This window comes from Stenella coeruleoalba, assembly GCF_951394435.1.
Source record: "Stenella coeruleoalba genome assembly, contig: scaffold_48, whole genome shotgun sequence".
In the NCBI taxonomy this organism is placed as follows: Eukaryota; Metazoa; Chordata; class Mammalia; order Artiodactyla; family Delphinidae; genus Stenella; species Stenella coeruleoalba.
Window position 1 is genome coordinate 1029478 of NW_027646083.1, and position 24758 is coordinate 1054235.

The 24758-nt window shown below is 43.7% G+C and overlaps 1 long non-coding RNA gene across 22 annotated transcripts in view; it reads left to right on the top strand.

Moving 5' to 3' along the window:
• The window catches only part of LOC307181352, a 1649813-nt gene that overhangs the window by 1025764 nt on the left and 599291 nt on the right, over positions 1–24758 (top strand). The gene's annotated exons all lie outside the window — the stretch shown is intronic.

Consider the following 24758-nt stretch of genomic DNA (forward strand, 5'->3'; position numbering starts at 1 on the left):
AGCTAGCCTCTCATTGGTTCTCGCTATTCCTGTTCATCTTCCGCAGAAATTGCAAACTGGGCCAAACAGGAGGTTAAAGGGACTGACTCTCCAAGTCGGGAGAGTGTTAGTAAAGCGTCTGGAATGTTGCACCCGAGTACCAGGGGAGGAAAACTGAGACATATTTGAACACGTCTCCCGTTCACATGGTTGATCATACTTGGGTTCCACATGCATGTTTTAGCTGAAGGAAGAATACCTAAAACCTGGGTAGTTGAAACCCGTGGAATGGGTACCATGCAATATGACTTCAAAGGGTCTTCATTTGCTCACGAACCTCTCCAATCCTATCACTGCTGCGTTTATGACCCTGTACACATGCTTGATTCTCTTTCGGAGACATAGCAATCCATAGGTTTTAAGATACTTACTAGTCAGGTACATTCTTAGGCGTTTAATATGCGGTGTTGAGTCCATTTCGTTGAGCAAGGAGTAGCTCTTGTCTATTTCATATTTGGGTTAAGGAACTTTATCTGTGCTCATTTCAATCTCTGGTTTTATGCAGCACCCCAACTCACCTTTCCCCTTAAGCAAGCATAAGTTGGTTTTCTAAATTTGAGACCCTGTTCTGTTCTGTAATTCAGTTCCTGTGTAGCCAAGTTTCCATTCCGTGTATTACTGATATCTTATGATGTTTCTTTTTCTGTGTGACTTATTTCAGTTAGAATCATCATACCTGAATCCACTCATTGTGCTGCTAAGGGCCTGATGACACAGATTTCATTGCTGAGTGATATTGCTTTGTAAGTAAATACCACAACTTCTTTATCCATTTTTCACTTTCTGCGATGTTGAACTTGTACTGTAAACGAGGTTCTTGTAAACAGAGCCATTCCAAACTTTGGGGTGGCTGTGTCTTTTTGATTTTAAATTCCCTAAGCTATAGGACCATAAGTGGAAGTGCCCTAGGCTCTGTTGCTTTGTTTTTTAGATGTTTCAGGAAACACCATACACTTCTCCGAGTGGTTGTTTGCAATTTACATCCCGCCCATCAGCATAACAAGGCTCCCAGTTCTCCATGGCCTGTCCTGCCTTTCTGGATTTTACACTTTTTTCAGATGGCCCTTTTGACTGGGGGGAAGTGAGACTTCATTGTAGTGCAGATTTCCTTTGTAAGCTTGCTTGGTTGGCCAAAAGGGGCGTATGCGTTTTTTCCTGAATATATTCAGGAAAAAACGCATACGCCCTTTTTGGCCAAGTGCATCATTGTGGACGTTCTGCCTCTTTTCCTATGCCTTCAGTGCAATTCCAGTCTACCTCCTGAAATCGGTTTCCTGCAATTCTGCCCCGCTTTCAAGTCCTCTTGGCAGCCTTACTTCAGTCTATTTTTGGACGATAGCTGTCATTTATAACTCTGCAGGTTTGTGAATTACAGTGCCCCTGAGCTCCTTTCTTCAACTCGCTTTCTTGTGACCTGGCCGCAACACCGCAGGATGGTTTCAGGCCCTAATCTGGTTCTGGCCCGGCATGCTGAGCCTTTGGTTAATTCCTCTTCCTGGTGGGAAATGAGAGTTAAATTTGCCCGTTCAGACACCTCCAGCTAGCCTCTCATTGGTTCTCGCTATTCCTGTTCATCTTCCGCAGAAATTGCCAACTGGGCCAAACAGGAGGTTAAAGGGACTGACTCTCCAAGTCGGGAGAGTGTTAGTAAAGCGTCTGGAATGTTGCACCCGAGTACCAGGGTACGAAAACTGAGACATATTTGAACACGTCTCCCGTTCACATGGTTGATCATACTCTGGGTTCCACATGCATGTTTTAGCTGAAGGAAGAATACCTTAAACCTGGAGAGTTGAGACCCGTGTAATGGGTACCATGCAATATGACTTCAAAGGGTCTTCATTTGCTCACCGAACCTCTCCAATCCTATCACTGCTGCGTTTATGCCCCTGTACACACGCTTGATTCTCTTTTGGAGACATAGCAATCCATAGGTTTTAAGATACTTACTAGTCAGGTACATTCTTAGGCGTTTAATATGCGGTGTTGTGTCCATTTCGTTGAGCAAGGAGTAGCTCTTGTCTATTCCATATTTGGCTTAAGGAACTTTATCTGTGCTCATTTCAATCTCTGGTTTTATGCAGCACCCCAACTCACCTTTCCCCTTAAGCAAGCATAAGTTGGTTTTCTAAATTTGAGACCCTGTTCTGTTTTGGAATGCAGTTCCTGTGTAGCCAAGTATACATTCCGTGTATTAGTGATATCTTATGATGTTTCTTTTTCTGTGTGACTTATTTCAGTTAGAATCATCGTACCTGAATCCACTCATTATGCTGCTACGGACCTGATGACATAGATTTCATTGCTGTGTGATACTGCATTGTACGTAAGTACCACAAGTTCTTTATCCATTTTTCACTTTCTGTGATATTGAACTTGTACGGTAAACGAGGTTCTTGTAAACGGAGGCGTCCCAAACTTTGGGGTGGCTGTGTCTTTTTGATTATAATTTCCCTAAGCTATAGGACCATAAGTGGAAGTGCCCTAGGTTCTGTTGCTTTGTTTTTTAGATGTTTCAGGAAACACCATACACTTCTCCCGAGTGGTTGTTGGCAATTTACATCCCGCCCTTCAGCATAACAAGGCTCCCAGTTCTCCATGGCCTGTCCTGCCTTTCTGGATTTTACACTTTTTTCAGATGGCCCTTTTGACCGGGGGGAAGTGAGACTTCATTGTAGTGCAGATTTCGTTTGCAAGCTTGCTTGGTTGGCCAAAAAGGGCGTATGCGTTTTTTCCTGAACATATTCAGGAAAAAACGCATACGCCCTTTTTGGCCAAGTGCATCATTGTGGACGTTCTGCCTCTTTTCCTATGCTTTCAATGCAATTCCAGTCTACCTCCTGAAATCGGTTTCCTGCAATTCTGCCCCGCTTTCAAGTCCTCTTGGCAGCCTTACTTCAGTCTATTTTTGGACGATAGCTGTCATTTATAACTCTGCAGGTTTGTGAATTACAGTGCCCCTGAGCTCCTTTCTTCAACTCGCTTTCTTGTGACCTGGCCGCAACACCGCCGGATGGCTTCAGGCCCTAATCTGGTTCCGGCCAGGCATGCTGAGCCTTTGGTTAATTCCTCTTCCTGGTGGGAAATGAGAGTTAAATTTGCCCGTCCAGACACCTGCAGCTAGCCTCTCATTGGTTCTCGCTATTCCTGTTCATCTTCCGCAGAAATTGCAAACTGGGCCAAACAGGAGGTTAAAGGCGCTGACTCTCCAAGTGGGGAGAGTGTTAGTAAAGCGTCTGGAATGTTGCACCCGAGTACCAGGGTACGAAAACTGAGACATATTTGAACACGTCTCCCGATCACATGGTTGATCATACTCTGGGTTCCACATGCATGTTTTAGCTGAAGGAAGAATACCTAAAACCTGGGTAGTTGAAACCCGTGGAATGGGTACCATGCAATATGACTTCAAAGGGTCTTCATTTGCTCACCGAACCTCTCCAATCCTATCACTGCTGCGTTTATGCCCCTGTACACATGCTTGATTCTCTTTCGGAGACATAGCAATCTATAGGTTTTAAGATACTTACTAGTCAGGTACATTCTTAGGCGTTTAATATGCGGTGTTGAGTCCAATTCTTTGAGCAAGGAGTAGCTCTTGTCTATTCCATATTTGGCTTAAGGAACTTTATCTGTGCTCATTTCAATCTCTGGTTTTATGCAGCACCCCAACTCACCTTTCCCCTTAAGCAAGCATAAGTTGGTTTTCTAAATTTGAGACCCTGTTCTGTTTTGGAATGCAGTTCCTGTGTAGCCAAGTTTACATTCCGTGTATTAGTGATATCTTATGATGTTTCTTTTTTATGTGACTTATTTCAGTTAGAATCATCATACCTGAATCCACTCATTGTGATGCTAAGGGCCTGATGACACAGATTTCATTGCTGAGTGATATTGCTTTGTAAGTAAATACCACAACTTCTTTATCCATTTTTCACGTTCTGCGATGTTGAACTTGTACTGTAAACGAGGTTCTTGTAAACAGAGCCATTCGAAACTTTGGGGTGGCTGTGTCTTTTTGATTTTAAATTCCCTAAGCTATAGGACCATAAGTGGAAGTGCCCTAGGCTCTGTTGCTTTGTTTTTTAGATGTTTCAGGAAACACCATACACTTCTCCCAAGTGTCTGTTGGCAATTTACATCCCGCTCATCAGCATAACAAGGCTCCCAGTTCTCAATGGCCTGTTACCTTTCTGGATTTTACACTTTTTACAGATGGCCTTTCTGACCGGGGGGAAGTGAGACTTCATTGTAGTGCAGATTTCCTTTGCAAGCTTGCTTGGTTGGCCAAAAAGTGCGTATGCGTTTTTTCCTGAATATATTCAGGAAAAAACGCATACGCCCTTTTTGGCCAAGTGCATCATTGTGGACGTTCTGCCTCTTTTCCTATGCTTTCAATGCAATTCCAGTCTACCTCCTGAAATCGGTTTCCTGCAATTCTGCCCCGCTTTCAAGTCCTCTTGGCAGCCTTACTTCAGTCTATTTTTGGACGATAGCTGTCATTTATAACTCTGCAGGTTTGTGAATTACAGTGCCCCTGAGCTCCTTTCTTCAACTCGCTTTCTTGTGACCTGGCCGCAACACCGCAGGATGGCTTCGGGCCCTAATCTGGTTCCGGCCCGGCATGCTGAGCCTTTGGTTAATTCCTCTTCCTGGTGGGAAAAGAGAGTTAAATTTGCCCGTCCAGACACCTGCAGCTAGCCTCTCATTGATTCTCGCTATTCCTGTCCATCTTCTGCAGAAATTGCAAACTGGGCCAAACAGGAGGTTAAAGGCGCTGACTCTCCAAGTGGGGAGAGTGTTAGTAAAGCATCTGGAATGTTGCACCCGAGTACCAGGGTACGAAAACTGAGACATATTTGAACACGTCTCCCGATCACATGGTTGATCATACTCTGGGTTCCACATGCATGTTTTAGCTGAAGGAAGAATACCTAAAACCTGGGTAGTTGAAACCCGTGGAATGGGTACCATGCAATATGACTTCAAAGGGTCTTCATTTGCTCACCGAACCTCTCCAATCCTATCACTGTTGCTTTTATGCCCCTGTACACATGCTTGATTCTCTTTCGGAGACATAGCAATCTATAGGTTTTAAGATACTTACTAGTCAGGTACATTCTTAGGCGTTTAATATGCGGTGTTGAGTCCATTTCGTTGAGCAAGGAGTACCTCTTGTCTATTCCATATTTGGCTTAAGGAACTTAATCTGTGCTCATTTCAATCTCTGGTTTTATGCAGCACCCCAACTCACCTTTCCCCTTAAGCAAGCATAAGTTGGTTTTCTAAATTTGAGACCCTGTTCTGTTTTGGAATGCAGTTCCTGTGTAGCCAAGTTTACATTCCGTGTATTAGTGATATCTTATGATGTTTCTTTTTCTGTGTGACTTATTTCAGTTAGAATCATCGTACCTGAATCTACTCATTATGCTGCTACGGGCCTGATGGCATAGATTTCATTGCTGAGTGATACTGCATTGTACGTAAGTACCACAAGTTCTTTATGCATTTTTCACTTTCTGTGATATTGAACTTGTACAGTAAACGAGGTTCTTGTAAACAGAGGCGTCCCAAACTTTGGGGTGGCTGTGTCTTTTTGATTTTAATTTCCCTAAGCTATAGGACCATAAGTGGAAGTGCCCTAGGCTCTGTTGCTTTGTTTTTTAGATGTTTCAGGAAACACCATACACTTCTCCAGAGTGTCTGTTGGCAGTTTACATCCCGCCCATCAGCATAACAAGGCTCCCAGTTCTCCATGGCCTGTCCTGCCTTTCTGGATTTTACACTTTTTTCAGATGGCCCTTTTGACCGGGGGGAAGTGAGACTTCATTGTAGTGCAGATTTCCTTTGCAAGTTTGCTTGGTTGGCCAAAAAGGGCGTATGCGTTTTTTCCTGAATATATTCAGGAAAAAACGCATACGCCCTTTTTGGCCAAGTGCATCATTGTGGACGTTCTGCCTCTTTTCCTATGCTTTCAATGCAATTCCAGTCTACCTCCTGAAATCGGTTTCCTGCAATTCTGCCCCGCTTTCAAGTCCTCTTGGCAGCCTTACTTCAGTCTATTTTTGGACGATAGCTGTCATTTATAACTCTGCAGGTTTGTGAATTACAGTGCCCCTGAGCTCCTTTCTTCAACTCGCTTTCTTTTGAGCTGGCCGCAACACCGCAGGATGGCTTCAGGCCCTAATATGGATCCGGCACGGCACGCTGAGCCTTTGGTTATTTCCTCTTCCTGGTGGGAAATGAGAGTTAAATTTGCCCGTCCAGACACCTCCAGCTAGTCTCTCATTGGTTCTCGCTATTCCTGTTCATCTTCCGCAGAAATTGCAAACTGGGCCAAACAGGAGGTTAAAGGCGCTGACTCTCCAAGTGGGGAGAGTGTTAGTAAAGCGTCTGGAATGTTGCACCTGAGTACCAGGGTACGAAAACTGGGACATATTTGAACACGTCTCCCGATCACATGGTTGATCATACTCTAGGTTCCACATGCATGTTTTAGCTGAAGGAAGAATACCTAAAACCTGGGTAGTTGAAACCCGTGGAATGGGTACCATGCAATATGAATTCAAAGGGTCTTCATTTGCTCACCGAACCTCTCCAATCCTATCACTGCTGCGTTTATGCCCCTGTACACATGCTTGATTCTCTTTCGGAGACATAGCAATCCATAGGTTTTAAGATACTTACTAGTCAGGTACATTCTTAGGCGTTTAATATGGGGTGTTGAGTCCATTTCGTTGAGCAAGGAGTAGCTCTTGTCTATTCCATATTTGGCTTAAGGAACTTTATCTGTGCTCATTTCAATCTCTGGTTTTATGCAGCACCCCAACTCACCTTTCCCCTTAAGCAAGCATAAGTTGGTTTTCTAAATTTGAGACACTGTTCTGTTCTGTAATTCAGTTCCTGTGTAGCCAAGTTTACATTCCGTGTATTACTGATATCTTATGATGTTTCTTTTTCTGTGTGACTTATTTCAGTTAGAATCATCATACCTGAATCCACTCATTGTGCTGCTAAGGGCCTGATGACACAGATTTCATTGCTGAGTGATATGGTTTTGTAAGTAAATACCACAACTTCTTTACCCATTTTTCACTTTCTGCGATGTTGAACTTGTACGGTAAATGAGGTTCTTGTAAACAGAGGCGTCCCAAACTTTGGGGTGGCTGTGTCTTTTTGATTTTAATTTCCCTAAGCTATAGGACCATAAGTGGAAGTGCCCTAGGCTCTGTTGCTTTGTTTTTTAGATGTTTCAGGAAACACCATACACTTCTCCCGAGTGGTTGTTGGCAATTTACATCCCGCCCATCAGCATAACAAGGCTCCCAGTTCTCCATGGCCTGTCCTGCCTTTCTGGATTTTACACTTTTTTCAGATGGCCCTTTTGACCGGGGGGAAGTGAGACTTCATTGTAGTGCAGATTTCCTTTGCAAGCTTGCTTGGTTGGCCAAAAAGGGCGTATGCGTTTTTTCCTGAATATATTCAGGAAAAAACGCATACGCCCTTTTTGGCCAAGTGCATCATTGTGGACGTTCTGCCTCTTTTCCTATGCTTTCAATGCAATTCCAGTCTACCTCCTGAAATCGGTTTCCTGCAATTCTGCCCCGCTTTCAAGTCCTCTTGGCAGCCTTACTTCAGTCTATTTTTGGACGATAGCTGTCATTTATAACTCTGCAGGTTTGTGAATTACAGTGCCCCTGAGCTCCTTTCTTCAACTCGCTTTCTTTTGAGCTGGCCGCAACACCGCAGGATGGCTTCAGGCCCTAATCTGGTTCCGGCACGGCACGCTGAGCCTTTGGTTAATTCCTCTTCCTGGTGGGAAATGAGAGTTAAATTTCCCATCCAGACACCTCCAGCTAGTCTCTCATTGGTTCTCGCTATTCCTGTTCATCTTCCACAGAAATTGCAAACTGGGCCACACAGGAGGTTAAAGGGACTGACTCTCCAAGTCGGGAGAGTGTTAGTAAAGCGTCTGGAATGTTGCACCCGAGTACCAGGGTACGAAAACTGAGACATATTTGAACACGTCTCCCGATCAAATGGTTGATCATACTCTGGGTTCCACATGCATGTTTTAGCTGAAGGAAGAATACCTTAAACCTGGAGACTTAAGACCCGTGTAATGAGTACCATGCAATATGACTTCAAAGGGTCTTCATTTGCTCACCGAACATCTCCAATCCTATCACTGCTGCGTTTATGCCCCTGTACACATGCTTGATTCTCTTTCGGAGACATAGCAATCCATAGGTTTTAAGATACTTACTAGTCAGGTACATTCTTAGGCGTTTAATATGCGGTGTTTAGTCCATTTCATTGAGCAAGGAGTAGCTCTTGTCTATTCCATATTTGGCTTAAGGAACTTTATCTGTGCTCATTTCAATCTCTGGTTTTATGCAGCACCCCAACTCACCTTTCCCCTTAAGCAAGCATAAGTTGGTTTTCTAAATTTGAGACCCTGTTCTGTTTTGGAATGCAGTTCCTGTGTAGCCAAGTTTACATTCCGTGTATTAGTGATATCTTATGATGTTTCTTTTTCTGTGTGACTTATTTCAGTTAGAATCATCGTACCTGAATCTACTCATTATGCTGCTATGGGCCTGATGACATAGATTTCATTGCTGAGTGATACTGCATTGTACGTAAGTACCACAAGTTCTTTATGCATTTTTCACTTTCTGTGATATTGAACTTGTACGGTAAACGAGGTTCTTGTAAACAGAGGCGTCCCAAACTTTGGGGTGGCTGTGTCTTTTTGATTTTAATTTCCCTAAGCTATAGGACCATAAGTGGAAGTGCCCTAGGCTCTGTTGCTTTCTTTTTTAGATGTTTCAGGAAACACCATACACTTCTCCCGAGTGTCTGTTGGCAATTTACATCCCGCCCATCAGCATAACAAGGCTCCCAGTTCTCCATGGCCTGTCCTGCCTTTCTGGATTTTACACTTTTTTCAGATGGCCCTTTTGACCGGGGGGAAGTGAGACTTCATTGTAGTGCAGATTTCCTTTGCAAGTTTGCTTGGTTGGCCAAAAAGGGCGTATGCGTTTTTTCCTGAATATATTCAGGAAAAAACGCATACGCCCTTTTTGGCCAAGTGCATCATTGTGGACGTTCTGCCTCTTTTCCTATGCTTTCAATGCAATTCCAGTCTACCTCCTGAAATCGGTTTCCTGCAATTCTGCCCCGCTTTCAAGTCCTCTTGGCAGCCTTACTTCAGTCTATTTTTGGACGATAGCTGTCATTTATAACTCTGCAGGTTTGTGAATTACAGTGCCCCTGAGCTCCTTTCTTCAACTCGCTTTCTTTTGAGCTGGCCGCAACACCGCAGGATGGCTTCAGGCCCTAATCTGGTTCCGGCACGGCACGCTGAGCCTTTGGTTAATTCCTCTTCCTGGTGGGAAATGAGAGTTAAATTTGCCCATCCAGACACCTCCAGCTAGTCTCTCATTGGTTCTCGCTATTCCTGTTCATCTTCCACAGAAATTGCAAACTGGGCCAAACAGGAGGTTAAAGGGACTGACTCTCCAAGTCGGGAGAGTGTTAGTAAAGCGTCTGGAATGTTGCACCCGAGTACCAGGGTACGAAAACTGAGACATATTTGAACACGTCTCCCGATCACATGGTTGATCATACTCTGGGTTCCACATGCATGTTTTAGCTGAAGGAAGAATACCTAAAACCTGGGTAGTTGAAACCCGTGGAATGGGTACCATGCAATATGACTTCAAAGGGTCTTCATTTGCTCACCGAACATCTCCAATCCTATCACTGCTGCGTTTATGCCCCTGTACACATGCTTGATTCTCTTTCGGAGACATAGCAATCCATAGGTTTTAAGATACTTACTAGTCAGGTACATTCTTAGGCGTTTAATATGGGGTGTTGAGTCCATTTCGTTGAGCAAGGAGTAGCTCTTGCCTATTCCATATTTGGCTTAAGGAACTTTATCTGTGCTCATTTCAATCTCTGGTTTTATGCAGCACCCCAACTCACCTTTCCCCTTAAGCAAGCATAAGTTGGTTTTCTAAATTTGAGACACTGTTCTGTTCTGTAATTCAGTTCCTGTGTAGCCAAGTTTACATTCCGTGTATTACTGATATCTTATGATGTTTCTTTTTCTGTGTGACTTATTTCAGTTAGAATCATCATACCTGAATCCACTCATTGTGCTGCTAAGGGCCTGATGACACAGATTTCATTGCTGAGTGATATTGTTTTGTAAGTAAATACCACAACTTCTTTACCCATTTTTCACTTTCTGCGATGTTGAACTTGTACTGTAAACGAGGTTCTTGTCAACAGAGCCGTTCCAAACTTTGGGGTGGCTGTGTCTTTTTGATTTTAATTTCCCTAAGCTATAGGACCATAAGTGGAAGTGCCCTAGGTTCTGTTGCTTTGTTTTTTAGATGTTTCAGGAAACACCATACACTTCTCCCGAGTGTCTGTTGGCAATTTACATCCCGCCCTTCAGCATAACAAGGCTCCCAGTTCTCCATGGCCTGTCCTGCCTTTCTGGATTTTACCCTTTTTTCAGATGGCCCTTTTGACCGGGGGGAAGTGAGACTTCATTGTAGTGCAGATTTCCTTTGCAAGCTTGCTTGGTTGGCCAAAAAGGGCGTATGCGTTTTTTCCTGAATATATTCAGGAAAAAACGCATACGCCCTTTTTGGCCAAGTGCATCATTGTGGACGTTCTGCCTCTTTTCCTATGCTTTCAATGCAATTCCAGTCTACCTCCTGAAATCGGTTTCCTGCAATTCTGCCCCGCTTTCAAGTCCTCTTGGCAGCCTTACTTCAGTCTATTTTTGGACGATAGCTGTCATTTATAACTCTGCAGGTTTGTGAATTACAGTGCCCCTGAGCTCCTTTCTTCAACTCGCTTTCTTGTGACCTGGCCGCAACACCGCAGGATGGCTTCAGGCCCTAATCTGGATCCGGCACGGCACGCTGAGCCTTTGGTTATTTCCTCTTCCTGGTGGGAAATGAGAGTTAAATTTGCCCGTCCAGACACCTCCAGCTAGTCTCTCATTGGTTCTCGCTATTCCTGTTCATCTTCCGCAGAAATTGCAAACTGGGCCAAACAGGAGGTTAAAGGCGCTGACTCTCCAAGTGGGGAGAGTGTTAGTAAAGCGTCTGGAATGTTGCACCCGAGTACCAGGGGAGGAAAACTGAGACATATTTGAACACGTCTCCCGTTCACATGGTTGATCATACTTGGGTTCCACATGCATGTTTTAGCTGAAGGAAGAATACCTAAAACCTGGGTAGTTGAAACGCGTGGAATGGGTACCATGCAATATGACTTCAAAGTGTCTTCATTTGCTCACCGAACCTCTCCAATCCTATCACTGCTGCGTTTATGCCCCTGTACACATGCTTGATTCTCTTTCGGAGACATAGCAATCCATAGGTTTTAAGATACTTACTAGTCAGGTACATTCTTAGGCGTTTAATATGCGGTGTTTAGTCCATTTCATTGAGCAAGGAGTAGCTCTTGTCTATTCCATATTTGGCTTAAGGAACTTTATCTGTGCTCATTTCAATCTCTGGTTTTATGCAGCACCCCAACTCACCTTTCCCCTTAAGCAAGCATAAGTTGGTTTTCTAAATTTGAGACCCTGTTCTGTTTTGGAATGCAGTTCCTGTGTAGCCAAGTTTACATTCCGTGTATTAGTGATATCTTATGATGTTTCTTTTTCTGTGTGACTTATTTCAGTTAGAATCATCGTACCTGAATCTACTCATTATGCTGCTACGGGCCTGATGACATAGATTTCATTGCTGAGTGATACTGCATTGTACGTAAGTACCACAAGTTCTTTATGCATTTTTCACTTTCTGTGATATTGAACTTGTACGGTAAACGAGGTTCTTGTAAACAGAGGTGTCCCAAACTTTGGGGTGGCTGTGTCTTTTTGATTTTAATTTCCCTAAGCTATAGGACCATAAGTGGAAGTGCCCTAGGCTCTGTTGCTTTGTTTTTTAGATGTTTCAGGAAACACCATACACTTCTCCCGAGTGTCTGTTGGCAATTTACATCCCGCCCATCAGCATAACAAGGCTCCCAGTTCTCCATGGCCTGTCCTGCCTTTCTGGATTTTACACTTTTTTCAGATGGCCCTTTTGACCGGGGGGAAGTGAGACTTCATTGTAGTGCAGATTTCCTTTGCAAGTTTGCTTGGTTGGCCAAAAAGGGCGTATGCGTTTTTTCCTGAATATATTCAGGAAAAAACGCATACGCCCTTTTTGGCCAAGTGCATCATTGTGGACGTTCTGCCTCTTTTCCTATGCTTTCAATGCAATTCCAGTCTACCTCCTGAAATCGGTTTCCTGCAATTCTGCCCCGCTTTCAAGTCCTCTTGGCAGCCTTACTTCAGTCTATTTTTGGACGATAGCTGTCATTTATAACTCTGCAGGTTTGTGAATTACAGTGCCCCTGAGCTCCTTTCTTCAACTCGCTTTCTTTTGAGCTGGCCGCAACACCGCAGGATGGCTTCAGGCCCTAATCTGGTTCCGGCACGGCACGCTGAGTCTTTGGTTAATTCCTCTTCCTGGTGGGAAATGAGAGTTAAATTTGCCCATCCAGACACCTCCAGCTAGCCTCTCATTGGTTCTCGCTATTGCTGTTCATTTTCCACAGAAATTGCAAACTGGGCCAAACAGGAGGTTAAAGGGACTGACTCTCCAAGTCGGGAGAGTGTTACTAAAGCGTCTGGAATGTTGCACCCGAGTACCAGGGTACGAAAACTGAGACATATTTGAACACGTCTCCCGATCACATGGTTGATCATACTCTGGGTTCCACATGCATGTTTTAGCTGAAGGAAGAATACCTAAAACCTGGGTAGTTGAAACCCGTGGAATGGGTACCATGCAATATGACTTCAAAGGGTCTTCATTTGCTCACCGAACATCTCCAATCCTATCACTGCTGCGTTTATGCCCCTGTACACATGCTTGATTCTCTTTCGGAGACATAGCAATCCATAGGTTTTAAGATACTTACTAGTCAGGTACATTCTTAGGCGTTTAATATGCGGTGTTGAGTCCATTTCGTTGAGCAAGGAGTAGCTCTTGTCTATTCCATATTTGGCTTAAGGAACTTTATCTGTGCTCATTTCAATCTCTGGTTTTATGCAGCACCCCAACTCACCTTTCCCCTTAAGCAAGCATAAGTTGGTTTTCTAAATTTGAGAACCTGTTCTGTTCTGTAATTCAGTTCCTGTGTAGCCAAGTTTACATTCCGTGTATTAGTGATATCTTATGATGTTTCTTTTTCTGTGTGACTTATTTCAGTTAGAATCATCGTACCTGAATCTACTCATTATGCTGCTACGGGCCTGATGACATAGATTTCATTGCTGAGTGATACTGCATTGTACGTAAGTACCACAAGTTCTTTATGCATTTTTCACTTTCTGTGATATTGAACTTGTACGGTAAACGAGGTTCTTGTAAACAGAGGCGTCCCAAACTTTGGGGTGGCTGTGTCTTTTTGATTTTAATTTCCCTAAGCTATAGGACCATAAGTGGAAGTGCCCTAGGTTCTGTTGCTTTGTTTTTTAGATGTTTCAGGAAACACCATACACTTCTCCCGAGTGTCTGTTGGCAATTTACATCCCGCCCTTCAGCATAACAAGGCTCCCAGTTCTCCATGGCCTGTCCTGCCTTTCTGGATTTTACCCTTTTTTCAGATGGCCCTTTTGACCGGGGGGAAGTGAGACTTCATTGTAGTGCAGATTTCCTTTTCAAGCTTGCTTGGTTGGCCAAAAAGGGCGTATGCGTTTTTTCCTGAATATATTCAGAAAAAAACGCATACGCCCTTTTTGGCCAAGTGCATCATTGTGGACTTTCTGCCTCTTTTCCTATGCTTTCAATGCAATTCCAGTCTACCTCCTGAAATCGGTTTCCTGCAATTCTGCCCCGCTTTCAAGTCCTCTTGGCAGCCTTACTTCAGTCTATTTTTGGACGATAGCTGTCATTTATAACTCTGCAGGTTTGTGAATTACAGTGCCCCTGAGCTCCTTTCTTCAACTCGCTTTCTTGTGACCTGGCCGCAACACCGCAGGATGGCTTCAGGCCCTAATCTGGATCCGGCACGGCACGCTGAGCCTTTGGTTATTTCCTCTTCCTGGTGGGAAATGAGAGTTAAATTTGCCCGTCCAGACACCTCCAGCTAGTCTCTCATTGGTTCTCGCTATTCCTGTTCATCTTCCGCAGAAATTGCAAACTGGGCCAAACAGGAGGTTAAAGGCGCTGACTCTCCAAGTGGGGAGAGTGTTAGTAAAGCGTCTGGAATGTTGCACCCGAGTACCAGGGGAGGAAAACTGAGACATATTTGAACACGTCTCCCGTTCACATGGTTGATCATACTTGGGTTCCACATGCATGTTTTAGCTGAAGGAAGAATACCTAAAACCTGGGTAGTTGAAACCCGTGGAATGGGTACCATGCAATATGACTTCAAAGGGTCTTCATTTGCTCACCGAACCTCTCCAATCCTATCACTGCTGCGTTTATGCCCCTGTACACATGCTTGATTCTCTTTCGGAGACATAGCAATCCATAGGTTTTAAGATACTTACTAGTCAGGTACATTCTTAGGCGTTTAATATGCGGTGTTGAGTCCATTTCGTTGAGCAAGGAGTAGCTCTTGTCTATTCCATATTTGGCTTAAGGAACTTTATCTGTGCTCATTTCAATCTCTGGTTTTATGCAGCACCCCAACTCACCTTTCCCCTTAAGCAAGCATAAGTTGGTTTTCTAAATTTGAGACCCTGTTCTGTTCTGTAATTCAGTTCCTGTGTAGCCAAGTTTACATTCCGTGTATTAGTGATATCTTATGATGTTTCTTTTTCTGTGTGACTTATTTCAGTTAGAATCATCATACCTGAATCCACTCATTGTGCTGCTAAGGGCCTGATGACACAGATTTCATTGCTGAGTGATATTGCTTTGTAAGTAAATACCACAACTTCTTTATCCATTTTTCACTTTCTGCGATGTTGAACTTGTACTGTAAACGAGGTTCTTGTAAACAGAGCCGTTCCAAACTTTGGGGTGGCTGTGTCTTTTTGATTTTAAATTCCCTAAGCTATAGGACCATAAGTGGAAGTGCCCTAGGCTCTGTTGCTTTGTTTTTTAGATGTTTCAGGAAACACCATACACTTCTCCCGAGTGGTTGTTGGCAATTTACATCCCGCCCTTCAGCATAACAAGGCTCACAGTTCTCCATGGCCTGTCCTGCCTTTCTGGATTTTACACTTTTTTCAGATGGCCCTTTTGACCGGGGGGAAGTGAGACTTCATTGTAGTGCAGATTTCCTTTGCAAGCTTGCTTGGTTGGCCAAAAAGGGCGTATGCGTTTTTTCCTGAATATATTCAGGAAAAAACGCATACGCCCTTTTTGGCCAAGTGCATCATTGTGGACGTTCTGCCTCTTTTCCTATGCTTTCAATGCAATTCCAGTCTACCTCCTGAAATCGGTTTCCTGCAATTCTGCCCCGCTTTCAAGTCCTCTTGGCAGCCTTACTTCAGTCTATTTTTGGACGATAGCTGTCATTTATAACTCTGCAGGTTTGTGAATTACAGTGCCCCTGAGCTCCTTTCTTCAACTCGCTTTCTTGTGACCTGGCCGCAACACCGCAGGATGGCTTCAGGCCCTAATCTGGTTCCGGCCCGGCATGCTGAGCCTTTGATTAATTCCTCTTCCTGGTGGGAAATGAGAGTTAAATTTGCCCGTTCAGACACCTCCAGCTAGCCTCTCATTGGTTCTCGCTATTCCTGTTCATCTTCCGCAGAAATTGCAAACTGGGCCAAACAGGAGGTTAAAGGCACTGACTCTCCAAGTCGGGAGAGTGTTAGTAAAGTGTTTGGAATGTTGCACCCGAGTACCAGGGGAGGAAAACTGAGACATATTTGAACACGTCTCCCGTTCACATGGTTGATCATACTCTGGGTTCAACATGCATGTTTTAGCTGAAGGAAGAATACCTTAAACCTGGAGAGTTGAGACCCGTGTAATGGGTACCATGCAATATGACTTCAAAGAGTCTTCATTTGCTCACCGAACCTCTCCAATCCTATCACTGCTGCGTTTATGCCCCTGTACACAAGCTTGATTCTCTTTCGGAGACATAGCAATCCATAGGTTTTAAGATACTTACTAGTCAGGTACATTCTTAGGCGTTTAATATGGGGTGTTGAGTCCATTTCGTTGAGCAAGGAGTAGCTCTTGTCTATTCCATATTTGGCTTAAGGAACTTTATCTGTGCTCATTTCAATCTCTGGTTTTATGCAGCACCCCAACTCACCTTTCCCCTTAAGCAAGCATAAGTTGGTTTTCTAAATTTGAGACCCTGTTCTGTTTTGGAATGCAGTTCCTGTGTAGCCAAGTTTACATTCCGTGTATTAGTGATATCTTATGATGTTTCTTTTTCTGTGTGACTTATTTCAGTTAGAATCATCGTACCTGAATCCACTCATTATGCTGCTAAGGGCCTGATGACATAGATTTCATTGCTGAGTGATACTGCATTGTACGTAAGTAACACAACTTCTTTATCCATTTTTCACTTTCTGCGATGTTGAACTTGTACTGTAAACGAGGTTCTTGTAAACAGAGGCGTCCCAAACTTTGGGGTGGCTGTGTCTTTTTTATTTTAATTTCCCTAATCTATAGGATCATAAGTGGCTTTGCCCTAGGCTCTGTTGCTTTGTTTTTTAGATGTTTCAGGAAACACCATACACTTCTCCCGAGTGTCTGTTGGCAATTTACATCCCGCCCATCAGCATAACAAGGCTCCCAGTTCTCCATGGCCTGTCCTGCCTTTCTGGATTTTACACTTTTTTCAGATGGCCCTTTTGACCGGGGGGAAGTGAGACTTCATTGTAGTGCAGATTTCCTTTGCAAGCTTGCTTGGTTGGCCAAAAAGGGCGTATGCGTTTTTTCCTGAATATATTCAGGAAAAAACGCATACGCCCTTTTTGGCCAAGTGCATCATTGTGGACGTTCTGCCTCTTTTCCTATGCTTTCAATGCAATTCCAGTCTACCTCCTGCAATCGGTTTCCTGCAATTCTGCCCCACTTTCAAGTCCTCTTGGCAGCCTTACTTCAGTCTATTTTTGGACGATAGCTGTCATTTATAACTCTGCAGGTTTGTGAATTACAGTGCCCCTGAGCTCCTTTCTTCAACTCGCTTTCTTGTGAGCTGGCCGCAACACCGCAGGATGGCTTCAGGCCCTAATCTGGTTCTGGCACGGCACGCTGAGCCTTTGGTTAATTCCTCTTCCTGGTGGGAAATGAGAGTTAAATTTGCCCGTTCAGACACCTCCAGCTAGTCTCTCATTGGTTCTCGCTATTCCTGTTCATCTTCCGCAGAAATTGCAAACTGGGCCAAACAGGAGGTTAAAGGGACTGACTCTCCAAGTGGGGAGAGTGTTAGTAAAGCGTCTGGAATGTTGCACCCGAGTACCAGGGTACGAAAACTGAGACATATTTGAACACGTCTCCCGATCACATGGTTGATCATACTCTAGGTTCCACATGCATGTTTTAGCTGAAGGAAGAATACCTGAAACCTGGGTAGTTGAAACCCGTGGAATGGGTACCATGCAATATGACTTCAAAGGGTCTTCATTTGCTCACCGAACATCTCCAAACCTATCACTGCTGCGTTTATGCCCCTGTACACATGCTTGATTCTCTTTCGGAGACATTGCAATCCATAGGTTTTAAGATACTTACTAGTCAGGTACATTCTTAGGCGTTTAATATGCGGTGTTGAGTCCATTTCGTTGAGCAAGGAGTAGCTCTTGTCTATTCCATATTTGGCTTAAGGAACTTTATCTGTGCTCATTTCAATCTCTGGTTTTATGCAGCACCCCAACTCACCTTTACCCTTAAGCAAGCATAAGTTGGTTTTCTAAATTTGAGACCCTGTTCTGTTCTGTAATTCAGTTCCTGTGTAGCCAAGTTTACATTCCGTGTATTACTGATATCTTATGATGTTTCTTTTTCTGTGTGACTTATTTCAGTTAGAATCATCATACCTGAATCCACTCATTGTGCTGCTAAGGGCCTGATAACACAGATTCATTCCTGACTGATATTGCTTTGTAAGTAAATACCACAACTTCTTTATCCATTTTTCACTTTCTGCGATGTTGAACTTGTACTGTAAACGAGGTTCTTGTAAACAGAGGCGTCCCAAACTTTGGGGTGGCTGTGTCTTTTTTATTTTAATTTCCCTAAGCTATAGGACCATAAGTGGAAGTGCCCTAGGCTCTGTTGCTTTGTTTTTTAGATGTTTCAGGAAACACCATACACTTCTCCCGAGTGTCTGTTGGCAATTTACATCCCGCCCATCAGCATAACAAGGCTCCCAGTTCTCCATGGCCTGTCCTGCCTTTCTGGATTTTACACTTTTTTCAGATGGCCCTTTTGACCGGGGGGAAGTGAGACTTCATTGTAGTGCAGATTTCCTTTGCAAGCTTGCTTGGTTGGCCAAAAAGTGCGTATGCGCTTTTTCCTGAATATATTCAGGAAAAAACGCATACGCCCTTTTTGGCCAAGTGCATCATTGTGGACGTTCTGCCTCTTTTCCTATGCTTTCAATGCAATTCCAGTCTACCTCCTGAAATCGGTTTCCTGCAATTCTGCCCCGCTTTCAAGTCCTCTTGGCAGCCTTACTTCAGTCTATTTTTGGACGATAGCTGTCATTTATAACTCTGCAGGTTTGTGAATTACAGTGCCCCTGAGCTCCTTTCTTCAACTCGCTTTCTTTTGAGCTGGCCGCAACACCGCAGGATGGCTTCAGGCCCTAATCTGGTTCCGGCACGGCATGCTGAGCCTTTGGTTAATTCCTCTTCCTGGTGGGAAATGAGAGTTAAATTTGCCCGTCCAGACACCTCCAGCTAGTCTCTCATTGGTTCTCACTATTCCTGTTCATCTTCCGCAGAAATTGCAAACTGGGCCAAACAGGAGGTTAAAGGGACTGACTCTCCAAGTCGGGAGAGTGTTAGTAAAGCGTCTGGAATGTTGCACCCGAGTACCAGGGTACGAAAACTGAGACATATTTGAACACGTCTCCCGATCACATGGTTGATCATACTCTGGGTTCCACATGCATGTTTTAGCTGAAGGAAGAATACCTAAAACCTGGGTAGTTGAAACCCGTGGAATGGGTACCATGCAATATGACTTCAAAGGGTCTTCATTTGCTCACCGAACCTCTCCAATCCTATCACTGCTGCGTTTATGGCCCTGTACACATGCTTGATTCTCTTTCGGAGACATAGCAATCCATAGGTTTTAAGATACTTACTAGTCAGGTACATTCTTAGGCGTTTAATATGCGGTGTTGAGTCCATTTCGTTGAGCAAGGAGTAGCTCTTGTCTATTCCATATTTGGCTTAAGGAACTTTATCTGTGCTCATTTCAATCTCTGGTTTTATGCAGCACCCCAACTCACCTTTCCCCTTAAGCAAGCATAAGTTGGTTTTCTAAATTTGAGACCCTGTTCTGTTCTGTAATTCAGTTCCTGTGTAGCCAAGTTTACATTCCGTGTATTACTGATATCTTATGATGTTTCTTTTTCTGTGTGACTTATTTCAGTTAGAATCATCATACCTGAATCCACTCATTGTGCTGCTAAGGGCCTGATGACACAGATTTCATTGCTGAGTGATATTGCTTTGTAAGTAAATACCACAACTTCTTTATCCATTTTTCACTTTCTGTGATGTTGAACTTGTACTGTAAACGAGGTTCTTGTAAACAGAGCCGTTCCAAACTTTGGGGTGGCTGTGTCTTTTTGATTTTAATTTCCCTAAGCTATAGGACCATAAGTGGAAGTGCCCTAGACTCTGTTGTTTTGTTTTTTCGATGTTTCAGGAAACACCATACACTTCTCCCGAGTTTCTGTTGGCAATTTACATCCCGCCCATCAGCATAACAAGGCTCCCAGTTCTCCATGGCCTGTCCTGCCTTTCTGGATTTTACACTTTTTTCAGATGGCCCTTTTGACCGGGGGGAAGTGAGACTTCATTGTAGTGCAGATTTCCTTTGCAAGCTTGCTTGGTTGGCCAAAAAGGGCGTATGCGTTTTTTCCTGAATATATTCAGGAAAAAACGCATACGCCCTTTTTGGCCAAGTGCATCATTGTGGACGTTCTGCCTCTTTTCCTATGCTTTCAATGCAATTCCAGTCTACCTCCTGAAATCGGTTTCCTGCAATTCTGCCCCGCTTTCAAGTCCTCTTGGCAGCCTTACTTCAGTCTATTTTTGGACGATAGCTGTCATTTATAACTCTGCAGGTTTGTGAATTACAGTGCCCCAGAGCTCCTTTCTTCAACTCGCTTTCTTGTGAGCTGGCCGCAACACCGCAGGATGGCTTCAGGCCCTAATCTGGTTCCGGCACGGCACGCTGAGCCTTTGGTTAATTCCTCTTCCTGGTGGGAAATGAGAGTTAAATTTGCCTGTCCAGACACCTCCAGCTAGTCTCTCATTGGTTCTCGCTATTCCTGTTTATCTTCCGCAGAAATTGCAAACTGGGCCAAACAGGAGGTTAAAGGGACTGACTCTCCAAGTCGGGAGAGTGTTAGTAAAGCGTCTGGAATGTTGCACCCGAGTACCAGGGTACGAAAACTGAGACATATTTGAACACGTCTCCCGATCACATGGTTGATCATACTCTAGGTTCCACATGCATGTTTTAGCTGAAGGAAGAATACCTTAAACCTGGGTAGTTGAAACCCGTGGAATGGGTACCATGCAATATGACTTCAAAGGGTCTTCATTTGCTCACCAAACCTCTCCAATCCTATCACTGCTGCGTTTATGCCCCTGTACACATGCTTGATTCTCTTTCGGAGACATAGCAATCCATAGGTTTTAAGATACTTACAAGTCAGGTACATTCTTAGGTGTTTAATATGGGGTGTTGAGTCCATTTCGTTGAGCAAGGAGTAGCTCTTGTCTATTCCATATTTGGCTTAAGGAACTTTATCTGTGCTCATTTCAATCTCTGGTTTTATGCAGCACCCCAACTCACCTTTTCCCTTAAGCAAGCATAAGTTGGTTTTCTAAGTTTGAGACCCTGTTCTGTTCTGTAATTCAGTTCCTGTGTAGCCAAGTTTACATTCCATGTATTACTGATATCTTATGATGTTTCTTTTTCTGTGTGACTTATTTCAGTTAGAATCATCATACCTGAATCCACTCATTGTGCTGCTAAGGGCCTGATGACACAGATTTCATTGCTGAGTGATATTGCTTTGTAAGTAAATACCACAAATTCTTTATCCATTTTTCACTTTCTACAATGTTGAACTTGTACTGTAAACGAGGTTCTTGTAAACAGAGGCGTCCCAAACTTTGGGGTGGCTGTGTCTTTTTGATTTTAATTTCCCTAAGCTATAGGACCATAAGTGGCAGTGTCCTAGGCTCTGTTGCATTGTTTTTTAGATGTTTCAGGAAACACCATACACTTCTCCCGAGTGTCTGTTGGCAATTTACATCCCGCCCTTCAGAATAACAAGGCTCCCAGTTCTCCATGGCCTGTCCTGCCTTTCTGGATTTTACACTTTTTTTAAATGGCCCTTTTGACCGGGGGGAAGTGAGACTTCATTGTAGTGCAGATTTCCTTTGCAAGCTTGCTTGGTTGGCCAAAAAGGGCGTATGCGTTTTTTCCTGAATATATTCAGGAAAAAACGCATACGCCCTTTTTGGCCAAGTGCATCATTGTGGACGTTCTGCCTCTTTTCCTATGCTTTCAATGCAATTCCAGTCTACCTCCTGAAATCGGTTTCCTGCAATTCTGCCCCGCTTTCAAGTCCTCTTGGCAGCCTTACTTCAGTCTATTTTTGGACGATAGCTGTCATTTATAACTCTGCAGGTTTGTGAATTACAGTGCCCCTGAGCTCCTTTCTTCAACTCGCTTTCTTGTGAGCTGGCCGCAACACCGCAGGATGGCTTCAGGCCCTAATCTGGTTCTGGCACGGCACGCTGAGCCTTTGGTTAATTCCTCTTCCTGGTGGGAAATGAGAGTTAAATTTGCCCGTCCAGACACCTCCAGCTAGTCTCTCATTGGTTCTCGCTATTCCTGTTCATCTTCCGCAGAAATTGCAAACTGGGCCAAACAGGAGGTTAAAGGGACTGACTCTCCAAGTCGGGAGAGTGTTAGTAAAGCGTCTGGAATGTTGCACCCGAGTACCAGGGTACGAAAACTGAGAAATATTTGAACACGTCTCCCGATCACATGGTTGATCATACTGTAGGTTCCACATGCATGTTTTAGCTGAAGGAAGAATACCTTAAACCTGGGTAGTTGAAACCCGTGGAATGGGTACCATGCAATATGACTTCAAAGGGTCTTCATTTGCTCACCAAACCTCTCCAATCCTATCACTGCTGCGTTTATGCCCCTGTACACATGCTTGATTCTCTTTCGGAGACATAGAAATCCATAGGTTTTAAGATACTTACTAGTCAGGTACATTCTTAGGCGTTTAATATGCGGTGTTGAGTCCATTTCGTTGAGCAAGGAGTAGCTCTTGTCTATTCCATATTTGGCTTAAGGAACTTTATCTGTGCTCATTTCAATCTCTGGTTTTATGCAGCACCCCAACTCACCTTTCCCCTTAAGCAAGCATAAGTTGGTTTTCTAAATTTGAGACCCTGTTCTGTTCTGTAATTCAGTTCCTGTGTAGCCAAGTTTACATTCCATGTATTACTGATATCTTATGATGTTTCTTTTTCTGTGTGACTTATTTCAGTTAGAATCATCATACCTGAATCCACTCATTGTGCTGCTAAGGGCCTGATGACACAGATTTCATTGCTGAGTGATATTGCTTTGTAAGTAAATACCACAACTTCTTTATCCATTTTTCACTTTCTACAATGTTGAACTTGTACTGTAAACGAGGTTCTTGTAAACAGAGGCGTCCCAAACTTTGGGGTGGCTGTGTCTTTTTGATTTTAATTTCCCTAAGCTATAGGACCATAAGTGGCAGTGTCCTAGGCTCTGTTGCATTGTTTTTTAGATGTTTCAGGAAACACCATACACTTCTCCCGAGTGTCTGTTGGCAATTTACATCCCGCCCATCAGCATATCAAGGCTCCCAGTTCTCCATGGCCTGTCCTGCCTTTCTGGATTTTACACCTTTTTCAGATGGCCCTTTTGACCGGGGGGAAGTGAGACTTCTTTGTAGTGCAGATTTCCTTTGCAAGCTTGCTTGGTTGGCCAAAAAGGGCGTATGCGTTTTTTCCTGAATATATTCAGGAAAAAACGCATACGCCCTTTTTGGCCAAGTGCATCATTGTGGACGTTCTGCCTCTTTTCCTATGCTTTCAATGCAATTCCAGTCTACCTCCTGAAATCAGTTTCCTGCAATTCTGCCCTGCTTTCAAGTCCTCTTGGCAGCCTTACTTCAGTCTATTTTTGGACGATAGCTGTCATTTATAACTCTGCAGGTTTGTGAATTACAGTGCCCCTGAGCTCCTTTCTTCAACTCGCTTTCTTTTGAGCTGGCCGCAACACCGCAGGATGGCTTCAGGCCCTAATCTGGTTCTGGCACGGCATGCTGAGCCTTTGGTTAATTCATCTTCCTGGTGGGAAATGAGAGTTAAATTTGCCCGTCCAGACACCTCCAGCTAGTCTCTCATTGGTTCTCGCTATTCCTGTTCATCTTTCGCAGAAATTGCAAACTGGGCCAAACAGGAGGTTAAAGGGACTGACTCTCCAAGTCAGGAGAGTGTTAGTAAAGCGTGTGGAATGTTGCACCCGAGTACCAGGGTATGAAAACTGAGACATATTTGAACACGTCTCCCGATCACATGGTTGATCATACTCTAGGTTCCACATGCATGTTTTAGCTGAAGGAAGAATACCTTAAACCTGGGTAGTTGAAACCCGTGGAATGGGTACCATGTAATATGACTTCAAAGGGTCTTCTTTTGCTCACCGAACCTCTCCAATCCTTTCACTGCTGTGTTTATGCCCCTGTACACACGCTTGATTCTCTTTTGGAGATATAGCAATCCATAGGTTTTAAGATACTTACTAGTCACGTACATTCTTAGGCGTTTAATATGGGGTATTGAGTCCATTTCGCTGAGCAAGTAGTAGCTCTTGTCTATTCCATATTTGGCTTAAGGAAATTTATCTGTGCTCATTTCAATCTTTGGTTTTATGCAGCACCCCAACTCACCTTTCCCCTTAAGCAAGCATAAGTTGGTTTTCTAAATTTGAGACCCTGTTCTGTTTTGGAATTCAGTTCCTGTGTAGCCAAGTTTACATTCCGTGTATTAGTGATATTTTATGATGTTTCTTTTTCTGTGTGACTTATTTCAGTTAGAATCATCGTACCTGAATCCACTCTTTATGCTGCTACGGGCCTGATGACATAGATTTCATTGCTGATTGATACTGCATTGTACGTAAGTACCACAAGTTCTTTATCCATTTTTCACTTTCTGTGATATTGAACTTGCACGGTAAACGAGGTTCTTGTAAACAGAGGCGTCCCAAACTTTGGGGTGGCTGTGTCTTTTTGATTTTAATTTCCCTAAGCTATAGGACCATAAGTGGAAGTGCCCTAGACTCTGTTGTTTTGTTTTTTCGATGTTTCAGGAAACACCATACACTTCTCCCGAGTTTCTGTTGGCAATTTACATCCCGCCCATCAGCATAACAAGGCTCCCAGTTCTCCATGGCCTG